The sequence below is a fragment of the Ahaetulla prasina genome, chromosome 1 (assembly GCF_028640845.1).
Source record: "Ahaetulla prasina isolate Xishuangbanna chromosome 1, ASM2864084v1, whole genome shotgun sequence".
NCBI lineage: Eukaryota > Metazoa > Chordata > Lepidosauria > Squamata > Colubridae > Ahaetulla > Ahaetulla prasina.
Genome location: NC_080539.1, coordinates 120,320,964 through 120,333,092, shown reverse-complemented (window position 1 = coordinate 120,333,092; position 12,129 = coordinate 120,320,964). Strand labels below are relative to the sequence as shown.

Genomic DNA, 12,129 nt, shown 5'->3' with positions numbered 1-12,129 from the left:
CAAGAAGAATCTTCGGGGGTTTTTAAATAGGTTTTTTAATAAGGGGTTTTTAAAGGGGGGGAGGGGATCGACGGGTAGGGGGAGTGACCCGTCGGGGAGGGTATGTCCAGTCCCAGCGCGCGCTCACGACACTATTTTAGCTGGTCCGAAGACAGGAGGGGAGGGGTCTGTTCCGAGCAGAGAATGTTATTCCATCTGTACGGTAAGTGGGAGGGGCAGATATGGCGGAGGCAGGGGGCCGTATCGCTCTTTGGGAGCACGTGTTCGTTGTCAAAAGGCGATCCCGTGCTCCGGCCCCTCAGTCCTCACTCGTTCCCCGGATGGTCAAGACCCTCAGAGCTTGGGTCTTCGGCTGATGCTTTGCAATGCCCGGTCCGTGGTCAATAAGGCTCCCCTGATTTGTGATCTGATTCAGAGGGAGTCCGCGGACCTTATGGGCATTACGGAGACTTGGCTGGGCACAGAAGGGGGTGTACCCCTGGTTGAACTGTGCCCTCCGGGCTTCCGTGCATTCCATCAGCCGAGGCCCAAGGTAGGGGTGGGGGTGGCGGTTGTGATTAAAGAAAGTCTGGAGCCGAGGGAGTCCACTGTTCCTCAGATAGCTGGCTGTGAATCCTCCTTGTGAAGTGGGCCCACCGTAATCAGATGGGGCTGTTGATCACGTACCTGGCTCCTTGCTGCGTGACTACAGCCCTACCTGAACTACTAGAGGTGCTTGCTGGCGTGGCGGTTGAGATCCCCAGACTTTTGGTCTTGGGTGATTTCAACCTGCCATCTGCCCGGTTGTCATCAACGGTGGTTCAGGAGTTCCAGGCCTCCATGACGGCCTTGGATCTGATTCAAGTAACTGATGGCCCTACACACATTGGGGAGGCGCTAGACTTGATTTTCATCTCTGGTCAGTGGGTAAATGATCTGGATTTAGGAGATATAGTGAAAGAACCGGTGTCATGGTCAGATCTTTTTCTTCTTCGCCTAGACTTTGGGATCGCCGCTGACCACCGCAGGGAGACGGAGCCAATCGTTGGTTCCGTCCCAGGCGCCTGATGGACCCGGAGAGGTTCCTGACGGAGCTTGGGCGTTTCCTGAGGATCTTACCCACGGCACGACTGAAGAACTGGTTGCGGCCTGGGGCGGGCGCGGCTGGGGCTTTGGACCGTGTCGTGCCTTTGCGGCCTCTGACCCGGCGTAGATCTCAATTGGCTCCCTGGTTTTCCGAGGAGCTGAGAGAGATGAAACGCCGGAGAAGACGCCTAGAGAGTACTTGGAGGTCTAGCTGTTCCGAGGCTGATCGGACACTAGTGAGGTCCTTTACTAGGACCTACCTAGTGGCAATGAGGGAGGCGAAGCGTTCCTACGTTTCCACCCTCATTGCATCGGCAGATAACCGCCCGGCCGCCCTGTTTCGGGTGACCCGTTCCCTCCTCTATCAAGAGGGACGGGATGACCCCTTACAGGGACGAGCTGAGGAGTTTAACGGTTATCTATACGATAAAATCGTTCAGCTTCGGGATAGTTTGGACCAAGATTGCGATGATCCAGCCGGGATGACAGAGTCGCGTCTTGTTGAGGTTATGTGGGATGAGTTTGATTCTGTGGCTCCCGAGGACATGGACAGGTTGCTGGGGAGGTTACATGCAACTACATGTTTACTGGACCCGTGCCCTTCCTGGTTAGTGCTGGCTGCTCAGGAAGTGACACGAGGCTGGCTCCAGGGGATTATAAATGCTTCTTTGATGGAAGGGGTTTTCCCCGCCGCCTTGAAGGAGGCGGTGGTGAGACCTCTCCTCAAGAAGCCTTCCCTGGACCCAGCTATTTTGGGTAATTACCGTCCAGTCTCCAACCTTCGCTTTGTGGCGAAGGTTGTAGAGAGTGTGGTTGCATGGCAGCTCCCCCGGCACCTGGAGGAAACTGTCTATCTAGACCCGTTCCAGTCTGGCTTCCGACCCGGTTATAGCACGGAGACGGCTTTGGTCGCGTTGGTGGATGACCTCTGGAGGGCCAGGGACAGGGGTTGTTCCTCTGCCTTGGTCCTATTAGATCTCTCAGCGGCCTTCGATACCATCGACCATGGTATCCTGCTGCGCCGGTTGGAGGGATTGGGAGTGGGGGGCACCGTTTATCGGTGGTTCTCCTCCTATCTCTCTGACCGGTCGCAGACGGTGTTGACAGGGGGGCAGAGGTCGTCCTCGAGGCGCCTCACTTGTGGGGGGCCTCAGGGGTCGATTCTCTCGCCTACCCTGTTCAACATCTATATGAAGCCGCTGGGTGAGGTCATCAGTGGTTTCGGGGTGAGTTACCATCTGTACGCTGATGATACTCAGCTGTACTTTTCCACCCCGGACCACCCCAACGAAGCGGTCGAAGTGCTGTCCCGGTGCCTGGAAGCTGTACGGGTCTGGATGGGGAGAAACAGACTCAAGCTCAATCCCTCCAAGACGGAGTGGCTGTGGATGCCGGCATCCCGGTACAGTCAGCTGCATCCGCAGCTGACTGTTGGGGGCGAGTTAGTGGCCCCAAAGGAGGTGGTTCGCAACTTGGGCGTCCTCCTGGATGGACGGCTGTCTTTGATGAACATCTGGCCGCCGCCAGGAGGGCCTTTTACCAAGTTCGCTTGGTTCGCCAGTTGCGTCCCTTCCTTGACCGGGATGCCTTATGCACGGTCACTCACGCTCTGGTTACGTCTAGGCTGGATTATTGCAATGCTCTCTACATGGGGCTGCCCTTGAGGTGCACCCGGAGGCTGCAGTTAGTCCAGAATGCGGCTGCGCGAGTAGTAACGGGAGCCGCTCGTGGCTCCCATGTGACATCGCTGCTCCGTAGCTTGCACTGGCTTCCTGTGGTCTTTCGGGTGCGCTTCAAGATTCTGGTAACTATCTTTAAAGCGCTCCATGGCTTAGGACCCGGGTACTTACGAGACCGCCTGCTGTTACCCTTTGCCTCCCACCGACCCGTACGCTCTCACAGAGAGGGTCTCCTCAGGGTGCCGTCCGCCAAACAATGTCGGCTGGCGGCCCCCAGGAGTAGGGCCTTCTCTGTGGGGGCAGTGACGCTCTGGAACGAACTTCCCCCTGGCCTGCGTCAAGTGCCTGATCTTCGGACCTTCCGTCGTGAGCTCAAAACATATTTATTTATTAAAGCGGGACTGGCATAATTATTGATGAATTTTAATTGGGTATTCTTATATTTTTAAATTTTAAATCTAAATTTTAATAATTCAGCCTTTTAAAATTTGCTCTTTTTAACTGTTGTTTTAAATTGTATATATTTTGTTCTTATTCCGGCTGTACACCGCCCTGAGTCCTTCGGGAGAAGGGCGGTATAAAAATCTAATAAACCATAAACCATAAACCATAAACCCCTGTATTTATTATAGCAACTGTCAGATTTGCCCTTCATATTAACCATAGTTTTAATATTTATTATTTATTAAATCCCCACCTTCCCTCTTTTCTTGCAGGCAGATAAGGCAGCTAGCAATTAGTTAACCCTTGTTTCTCCATATATGCATATGCATGCATACATACAAATCTATAAAACAAACTAAAATTATTAGTGAAAATCACATGAGATGATACCACCAAGGAGACATCAGCTAATCTTAGAAAAACTTAAGCAGGGTCATAACTAAATAGTGCTTGGCTATGTTTTTTTAGAAATGATTTCTCCAAATCAGATGTAAGTAGGGATGAAAGAGGCCTATTTGAAGCTGAAAGCTTTAATTCAGAAAATTGAACCCTATCAAAATGGTATGTTACAGACAGAAATGAACCATCCAGAGTTCTACTATTCCCAGATCAGTGAACTGACTATGCAGAGTTACTGGTACAAGCCAAAATTGGCTAACTTTTGCCATCTTCTGAAGCAAGGCTAGTTTACAGTCTTGCTACGCATCTAATTGTCAGATGCAAATAACCAGGAGCATTCACTGAATTCAAAGAGTTTATTATTGCTACAATAATAGAATACACTAGAACAGGGGTGGGCAATTAATTTTTATCAGGGGCTGCATGAGAAGCCTGAATTGTGTCAGAGGGCCACCAACTTTCTTTCATTGTAAAATACTTAAATTAAATATTTTGAATAGCTGGTACTGATAATCAGAAGAATAAAGCACTCTGTAAATATGTATATTAGGTTATGTGAAACTGTGGTCTATTGGTTAAATAAGAAAAACAATTATTGAACCAGTGCAATTTATTTTTCAAAATAAAAGTTAAAAAAAAAGTTTAATTTATGGTGTTTATGATTGGCCTCACGCGGGCCGGACAGGGACGTACAAAGGGCCGGATGTGGCCCGCGGGCCTTAATTTGCCCAGGTCTGCACTAGAATCTAGTCAACTAATGGTTAAAGCTCAATTTGCACTAGATAAGGGTCAACAGGATTCATGGGGGAGGCTGGACTTGGGTCTCTTGTGGCAATGCAATGATTCCAAACTGATGACATGTTTATATACTATATAATCTTTTTTGTATGATACTTATATATATTGTTGTGACAAAAATAAATAAATAAATAAAAAATTTAACCCTGCCTCCCAGCTCAACATGTCCTTCTAAATTAATGTATGAAAGAACAGTGATGAAAATAACAAGATTTACAGGGCTTATGTTATTTTTGTGTGTGCCTTAGACTCAGTGTTGATTCCTGGACAAATCCTTGTAGTCTTCTTGGCAACTGGCTTGCCATTGCCTTCTTCCTACGGCTCAAAATGAATGACAGGCCGATGGTCATCCTGCTGGCTTTGTGCCACGGTCTCCCAATTTCTAGCCTGGCGCCTTAACCATTACACCAATTTGACTTTCATAAGGCTTATCAGTTTTCCCATATGATCTATTCCTGGATGATCAAATTTTACACATATTTATTGACTATGGTGAAATGCTTGGATGGAGATCCACTTGGAAATCCCAGGGCTGTTGGCCAGATCAGGAAACAAAAAAAGCATCCCAGGAGGCAATGACAAATTACTTCCATAATGCTGCCAAGAAAGCTCCATTTATATATCAGTGGGACCTGCATGAAGCTCTGGTAAACATTCAGTAGCCAAAAAATATGTAAAAAATCAAAAGGAAAGAAATATGTTTTCAGAAAACTGTACATGTCCTCAAAAGCCAGTGCCAAAGCAGAAAGGTTTTCTTGCAAAGACTATTAAATCTCTAAAGATAACATTATCCTCTCCACCTACCGAGTCTAGACAGGTGATGGACCAAAAGGCCAGATGAATTGTATTGGTGGAATCAACTCCATTAAGCCAATTCCATCAAAATATCAACAATACATACCTTGTAGGTCCTCTCATTTTTAATTAATCATTAATTTTAATTTAATCTTATTAAAGACTGACATGGTATTTAAACATAGAACCACAAGACCAGAAGATAGCACCCCTCCCAGTTTTTATGCAAGTTATCTCATACCTAATGAGCAAATTGTTAAGAATCATGGGATTCCAGATTTTAAGCTGGTTCTAAAATTCAATACTTACAAGAATTATTGTACAGAATGAGTGATACAATTATCAAAGAACAGTTCATTTTGAAAAATGTCTCTCAGGATAAATTGTCTATGTTCTGTTTCTTAACTTTAAAAAGAAAAGTAAACAAAGTAGTAAAATACAGATTTTAGACCAAAAGATTACTAAAAAGAAACTTTAAAGCACATAGAAAGAGACAATGAGATGTGATTCAAAGACCAAGTTGGATGCCCTATTTCAAACTTTTACCTTTGAACAGACTAAAAGGAGATGATTCTGTGTTAACTCAACTATTAATAACATGTTTATGAATTTGAACTATTTTTCCCCTACAAGGTAAAGATGTCTTCTGGTGAAGCTCCTCCACTGGTGACTGGTTTTCTTGAGAACAATACCTAAGCAGCTTGGCATTGGCTTTTTCTGGAATAGTGTTACAGTGTCCTAGTAAGCCAATAGTTCTGGAAATTCTTGGTGGTCTCCCATCCAAAAACAAAACAAAAACACACCACATTACACACACACATATGTACATACATATACATACATACACACACATAAACACACACACACACTCATTTACTTTTCAAGATTAGTCAAGGCCAACTAACCTATACAAACGCAAATTTTAGAAAACTACTAAAATTATGTTTATTTGCTACCCTGTGCATTAAAAAAAAAAGCCCAGCCACTAAGATTCACTCGCTTTTTCGGTTTCATGCCACAGTTCCGTTTCTTTCCTTGTATCACCGAGCCTCTTTCTATCTCTCTCAACAGACGGAAGGAACCGGCAAGCAATTTCCTACTACCCCCAGTCTCATTCCTGCGCCGTGGCAGCAGAGGACCGGGGAATTTGGTGCACGGGCTATTCCGAGCGATTTTCCAAGTGGCGCGAAGAAAAAAACGAAACGGCGGAGCCAAAAAGACACCGTCGCAACCGGGAGGCACATCGCCCCTCGCCTCCCGGTCTCGGACCAAGCCTGTCACCCCAAGGGTTTTTTTTTCCTTTTCTTTTTCCTCACCGTGCAATACATCGCCTTGAGCCGTCGGGCTTATCCTTGCAAAGTTTAAGACGAAGGGGGCTTCTAAAGAGCCTGGCGCCTCGTTCGTCCTCTGAAGCACGAAGCTCTGAGCAAGGGTCCCGGGAGAGATAAAAGGGGTAATTCGGCAGTGATGGCGCGCTTTCCCACCGAAGTTAATTCTGCACGACAAGCCCAGAAAAAAAAGAAGAGCAGCCACTTGCCTTCCCCCCCCCCCGCTCGTCTTACCTTCGCCAGCCTTGCGCGAAGTTTGCCAGTCGAATACCAGGGAGGCGCTGTAGTTTTTTGGGGGGAGCTGCCGCTAAGGCGGAGACGCCGAAGCTTTTCCTAAAAATAGGGAGCAAGCCAACTGCGGGAGGCGTCAGCTTCGGGGTCACAGGCGGGGTGAAGAAGGGCGAACCCCCCAGCGCGCAGGCGCCCCCTAGCAAACCTGGCCGCCGCTGCCCTCAAGGCCGCAAAGTTGGCTGGTTCTGAGCCCGGGGGAGTTCGAGCGCCTGCAAAGCTGTGGCTGAGGCGCGATCCCGGGGGGGTGGGGGGGCGAGGACAGCGAGCCCGCAGCTGAAACGTTTGCCGCTTCTCTGCCCCGGTTTTTAAGCTCAGAATATTTGCATTTGTGGCAGGTATTGCCTTGCAGCCGCGCAGCCCGTTTCGCGCCTGTGTCTAGCGCCCCTGAATTACATTTAATCCAGCAGCTGCTCCTGCTCATTATTGTGGAAGCGAAATGGCTGCAAACTCAAGAGGGGAGGAGGTTGCGGCCGCTGGGGTTTATCTGAGCTTCGGAAGGATCCGGGGCTTCCCTTGGAGTCTTTTTCACTCGGGGCCGCGAAGGTTATTTTCGGATCCGGGTTCTGCTTTGGGACGTATGTGAAAAATGCGGGGCGAGAATAACTTTAGGCATGTGCAGAATGCCGCTGTATTTATTGCCGTGTTTTAGTATACTTGGAGCAGCGTATGAACTTAGCTGAATTAAATATGTTTATTTGAGTAGGCATAACCTTGACAAACGTTTGGAATCGCCCTTCCTTTTTCTTAACTTAAAGAAAGGCGCACTCTTCTCTTTTTCTCTCTTTGCTCCTTAGGTTCCCGTTAGACACACCATTCTCTTCCAGTAGACATTTTTGTTTTTTGCTTTTGAGAAGCGTTTTTACTTTACAAACAAACAAACAAAAATCCCTTTGCCGTTTGAAAACCCCCCTGATGGTTTGGGAAATCCGATTTTGGAGACAGAAAGTTGAATGCCAGCTTTCATGTAGAATGAAAATATTTCTTAAGGCAACAGTGTGGACTATTGGTTACTACATCATCCTTTAGTACTTTTTATCCTTGAAAATCTCCGGGTGCTTGGCTGTTAGGTCTCTGCAGATCTTTAACAAAGACATTTTGAAAAAAGCTTTCAGTTTCTACTCTCAGCACTAAGGAAAGTATTTTTCAACCAGTTTGAAGTACTCACAGAAGGAGATTTCAGAGACTGAAGCATCTTAGCAACTTTTAAACAGAAAGAAAAGGCTCTTCTAGATAAAATCAAAAACAATATCTAGCCCAGCATCTTATTTCCCTTAAACTGGGCTTTTGTTATATACCAATCCAAAACTGATCAAATACACCTTAGCTTACTGCGTTATAAGAACTCGATGTGTTTATTAACTGACACTAACAAGCACACTCAGACAATTGAATTGAATGAAGCATTGTTAACTGTGGGCCAGCCTGTTGTGTGAATGAAGCACACTGGCCAATCAGATACCTTTGGAAAACCTGCAGGCAGCACATGAAGGCCTTTTCATTCTGTTACTCAGCAGCATCTGGCACTCAGAGGGAAATTCATATTATAGGAAAAAGAACTTTTTTTAGTCTGCCTCGATTTCTTTCAATTAGTTTCATGAACAATGCAGAATTCTAGAATTCTAAGAGAGAAAGAGAAAATATTCCCCCTATCTATTGTTCCTAAAGTCAGAAGTTTTACCTTCTAAACTTCTTCCAAGGATCATTTAAATATGTTCCAGAAACTAGAAACCTCCAAATATTTTAGCCTGTCTTTTTCAAAGGGGATTCCATTCCTCCATCACTCTAGTTTTTGTTTTCTAGCCTTTTGAGATATGGCCAGACAGTGCTGCAAGTATGGTTGGACTCCAGTTTTGCAAACCCCCTAGGAAAGAAACAGAAGAAATGGTGAATTGAAGACAGATAAAAGTGGAACTGATGACTTTGTTGGAATGAAGAGTCAGCAAGTAGACCAACTCTTCATTATTCCTTTCTGAACAAAGAGAGGAATTGAGATTGCCCATAAGTGGTCCACGGGAGTTGTTCCTTGCAAGGATGCTGCAAGAAAGCAATCCCCAACAGGTTTATAGCTCTGAGGAATTAAGGAATAATCATTTTTTTTCTCAACCTGCATTCAACACCTTCCAAAGGGTTAACATACAGTTGACTTAAAACTGTAATTGAGCCTGGCAATTATTATGGTCATAAGTTATGACAGATACAAAGTGGGTCACTACATGACTGAACTTGATTTGATGACTTTTTTGTGGATGACATTAAGTAAACACAGTGGTTGTTAAGCAAACCCATTGTTCGCTATGGACAGTTTTTCCCCCCAGAAACTAGAAATAAACACAGGTTTCTAGCAAAACTGTAATAAATTGTAGTTATGTGACCATGGAGCATTGCAGGATTCAAATATTTTATTAGTTTATCAAAATATAAATACAGAAATACAAAGAAAAATGAAGACAATGGGAAAATAAGGGAGGAAAAGGGGAAGAGAGAAAAGTGCAGGGTAAAGGAGAAAAAGAAAAGCATTGACTTCTGATTCCTTTTGATGCAGCAGAATAAGGTAGTAACCTTTTTTTTCCACCTTAAGCACAAAGTCCAGAAGTGGTTTCCAAGTAGAAACCGAAGTAATTATGTTTTTTTCTTTAATTAAAGCAGTCAATTTAGCCATCTCTGCTAAAATCTATCAACTTTTACAGCTATTTGTCCATTGTGGGAATCAAAGTATCTTTCCTTTTTTGTGCATAAAGTAATCTTGTTGCTGTCAACATATATAACATCAATTTTTTTCAAGTTTTTTATCTATTAATCCTAAAAGAAAATTCTTTAGTTTTATCTTTATATGTACTTTAAGAATCTTCTGAATTGAGATCAGAGGTGAAATCTACTTACCTCATAACTTCAATTGGTCACTAAGTAACTGATGATAAGTCAAGAACTATCTGTACTTCCTCTTCTAATCACTTTTGGAAATTGTTAACAGCTTTTCAGCTATTAGAAGCATTTAGATTCACAGGTTTTACAGCACTGGGAATAAAAGTGTTTCCCACAATTCTTGGTAAAATTTTTAAATACAAGTTTAAAAACATAAAAAAAATATTTTGGAATAAAGAGCAAAAGGATGGTTAGAGCTTTGATTTTGGAAAGTTACAAATGGTCCAATTGCATTTTAACTAAAGTTTTGGAATTAATTATAGTAATACTTTCCATGGAAAATGCTTTTGTTTTGAATTCTTTCAAAAAAACAGGATGAGACTTTGGAGGTTGGACACTAGAACGAACCAACAAGGAATTAAAGATTACAATTAAAGAAGAATTTGACTTGCTAATACAGAATGAAGGAAGATATTCTAACTTTAGAGATACTTTTGAACAATGGATCCAAAAATATAGAGCCAGTTTGGTATAGTGGATAAACTACTGGTCTAGTAACCAGGCAACTATGTTTTCCAGCCCCAGCTTAAACATTAAAGCTGGCTGGGTGACTTTGGGACAGTCACTGTCTCTCAGCCCAACCCACGGTGAGTTATTTATAAAAATAATAAAGGCAGGATAAAAAAATAAGAGTGCCTTCCTCTATAGAGAAACTATACCTAAAATAAGTTATGGAAGAAGGACAAGATAGACTGATCTGAAAGTGGATAAAATTACAGGCTACAAGAAAAAGTTGCTATATTGAACATACAAATGAAACCAGTTGATGTCTTAATAATTAAAAGGGGTATATAGGTAAACAAAAAGAGTGATAACATCCCTATATTGGATATAGAGGCTTCCAATTCTTGTTGGAAGAATTTTGTGAGAAGAGACAAAAATGAAAAGAAATCAAGCTCCAGGATTTGATCAAGGTTAAAATAGACATGTTATCACCTCTAGCAATCCTTAATTTGCTGTTCAGAACTGAACGACAAGGCTTTAAGGATCTGTTTACAGTCAAAACTGTGTTTTTTTTCTTTACTTTACTATATTTTTATTTTTTCTTTCTACTTTTCTTTCTATTTTTTCTATTTTTCTTTCTTTTTCTTCCTTTTTTACTTTGCATTAGTGGGTTTTTTTTATTGTAATACTTGATAAAATGGCTATAAAATGAGAATTTTTTTCAATGAAATAATAGTTATTTTTTTAAAGGTTTCAATTCCAATCTGCTTGATAACAGTACTTTAGAAGTTGTCTTTTGGTATGAATGTAAAATAACAACAACAACAACAACAACAGAGTTGGAAGGGACCTTGGATGTCTTCTAGTCCAACCCCCTGCCCAGGCAGGAAACCCTACACCATTTCAGACAAATGGTTATCCAACATTTAAAAATTTCCAGTATTGGAGCATTCACAACTTCTACAGGCAAGTTGTTCCACCGATTAATTGTTCTAAATGTCAGGAAATTTCTCTTTAGTTCTAAGTTGCTTCTTTCCTTGATTAGTTTCCACCCATTGCTTCTTGTTCTACCCTCACGTTAATACACACAATATACATAATAACACAGTTAATACACCACACAAGTACCCTCATTGATGCCTTTGAGAATTGGTGATTCTGGAAAGCTGCTGTATTCTGTGTTGCTTTTTTTTATTCATGTGGAAGTTTTCGTCTGCATAGCCCCAATTTCAGGCAATGGAATTATTAAAAGTTTTTCATTTTTTTCATTTATTTTATTTATTTATTTGTCAAACTCATATAAGATAACAGATATAAGTATAAACATGATTATGAATACAGGATAAGGATACGAATAAATGGAGACAGTAGAACAGGGATGGTAGGCACATTGGTGCGCTTATGCACGCCCCTTACAGACTTCTTAGGAATGGGGTGAGGTCAACAGTAGATCGTCTAAGGTTAAAGTTATGAGGGTTTGGGGAAGTAGTTCATTCCAGCCATTGACCACGCTGTTGCTGAAGTCGTATTTTCTGCAATCGAGTTTGGAGCAGTTTACCTTAAGTTTGTACCTATTGTGTGTATTATTACGGTTGAAGCTGAAATTTGCAATTTCATCCATTAAGTAGTAAGTAGTAATTTCATCCAGCAAGTAGGTGAGTCAAAAATTCATTATTGAGAACTGAAATTGTAGCATCTATTTAGGTGCTTTCTTTTCAGTTTTCTATACTGGATTGGAATGTATGAATATGGCACCATTGCTGCAAATGTTAATGAAATCCTCCATTATTTCAGTGTATACTCATTTCAACTGACTTCCCAAATTTGTTTAGAAATAACCACAGGTAGCATTGGCATTGTTACATTTAATTTAATGATGTGAAAATAGGAACATAGCCCATTTAAAAACCCGACTAGGATTGTTATGTTGCTAATGAAAGATACAATTGATTAACATCAAACAA

At 42.7% G+C, this 12,129-nt stretch overlaps 1 protein-coding gene across 1 annotated transcript in view; it reads right to left on the bottom strand.

Annotated features, from left to right (window-relative positions):
* BVES (blood vessel epicardial substance) overlaps positions 1-6,849 on the bottom strand; it is a 69,440-nt gene extending 62,591 nt beyond the window's left edge. The window contains exon 1 of the mRNA XM_058174616.1: positions 6,743-6,849. The gene's annotated coding sequence lies outside the window, so the exon portion shown is untranslated. The remainder of the gene's footprint in view (positions 1-6,742) is intronic.
* Positions 6,850-12,129: the final 5,280 nt, after the last annotated feature.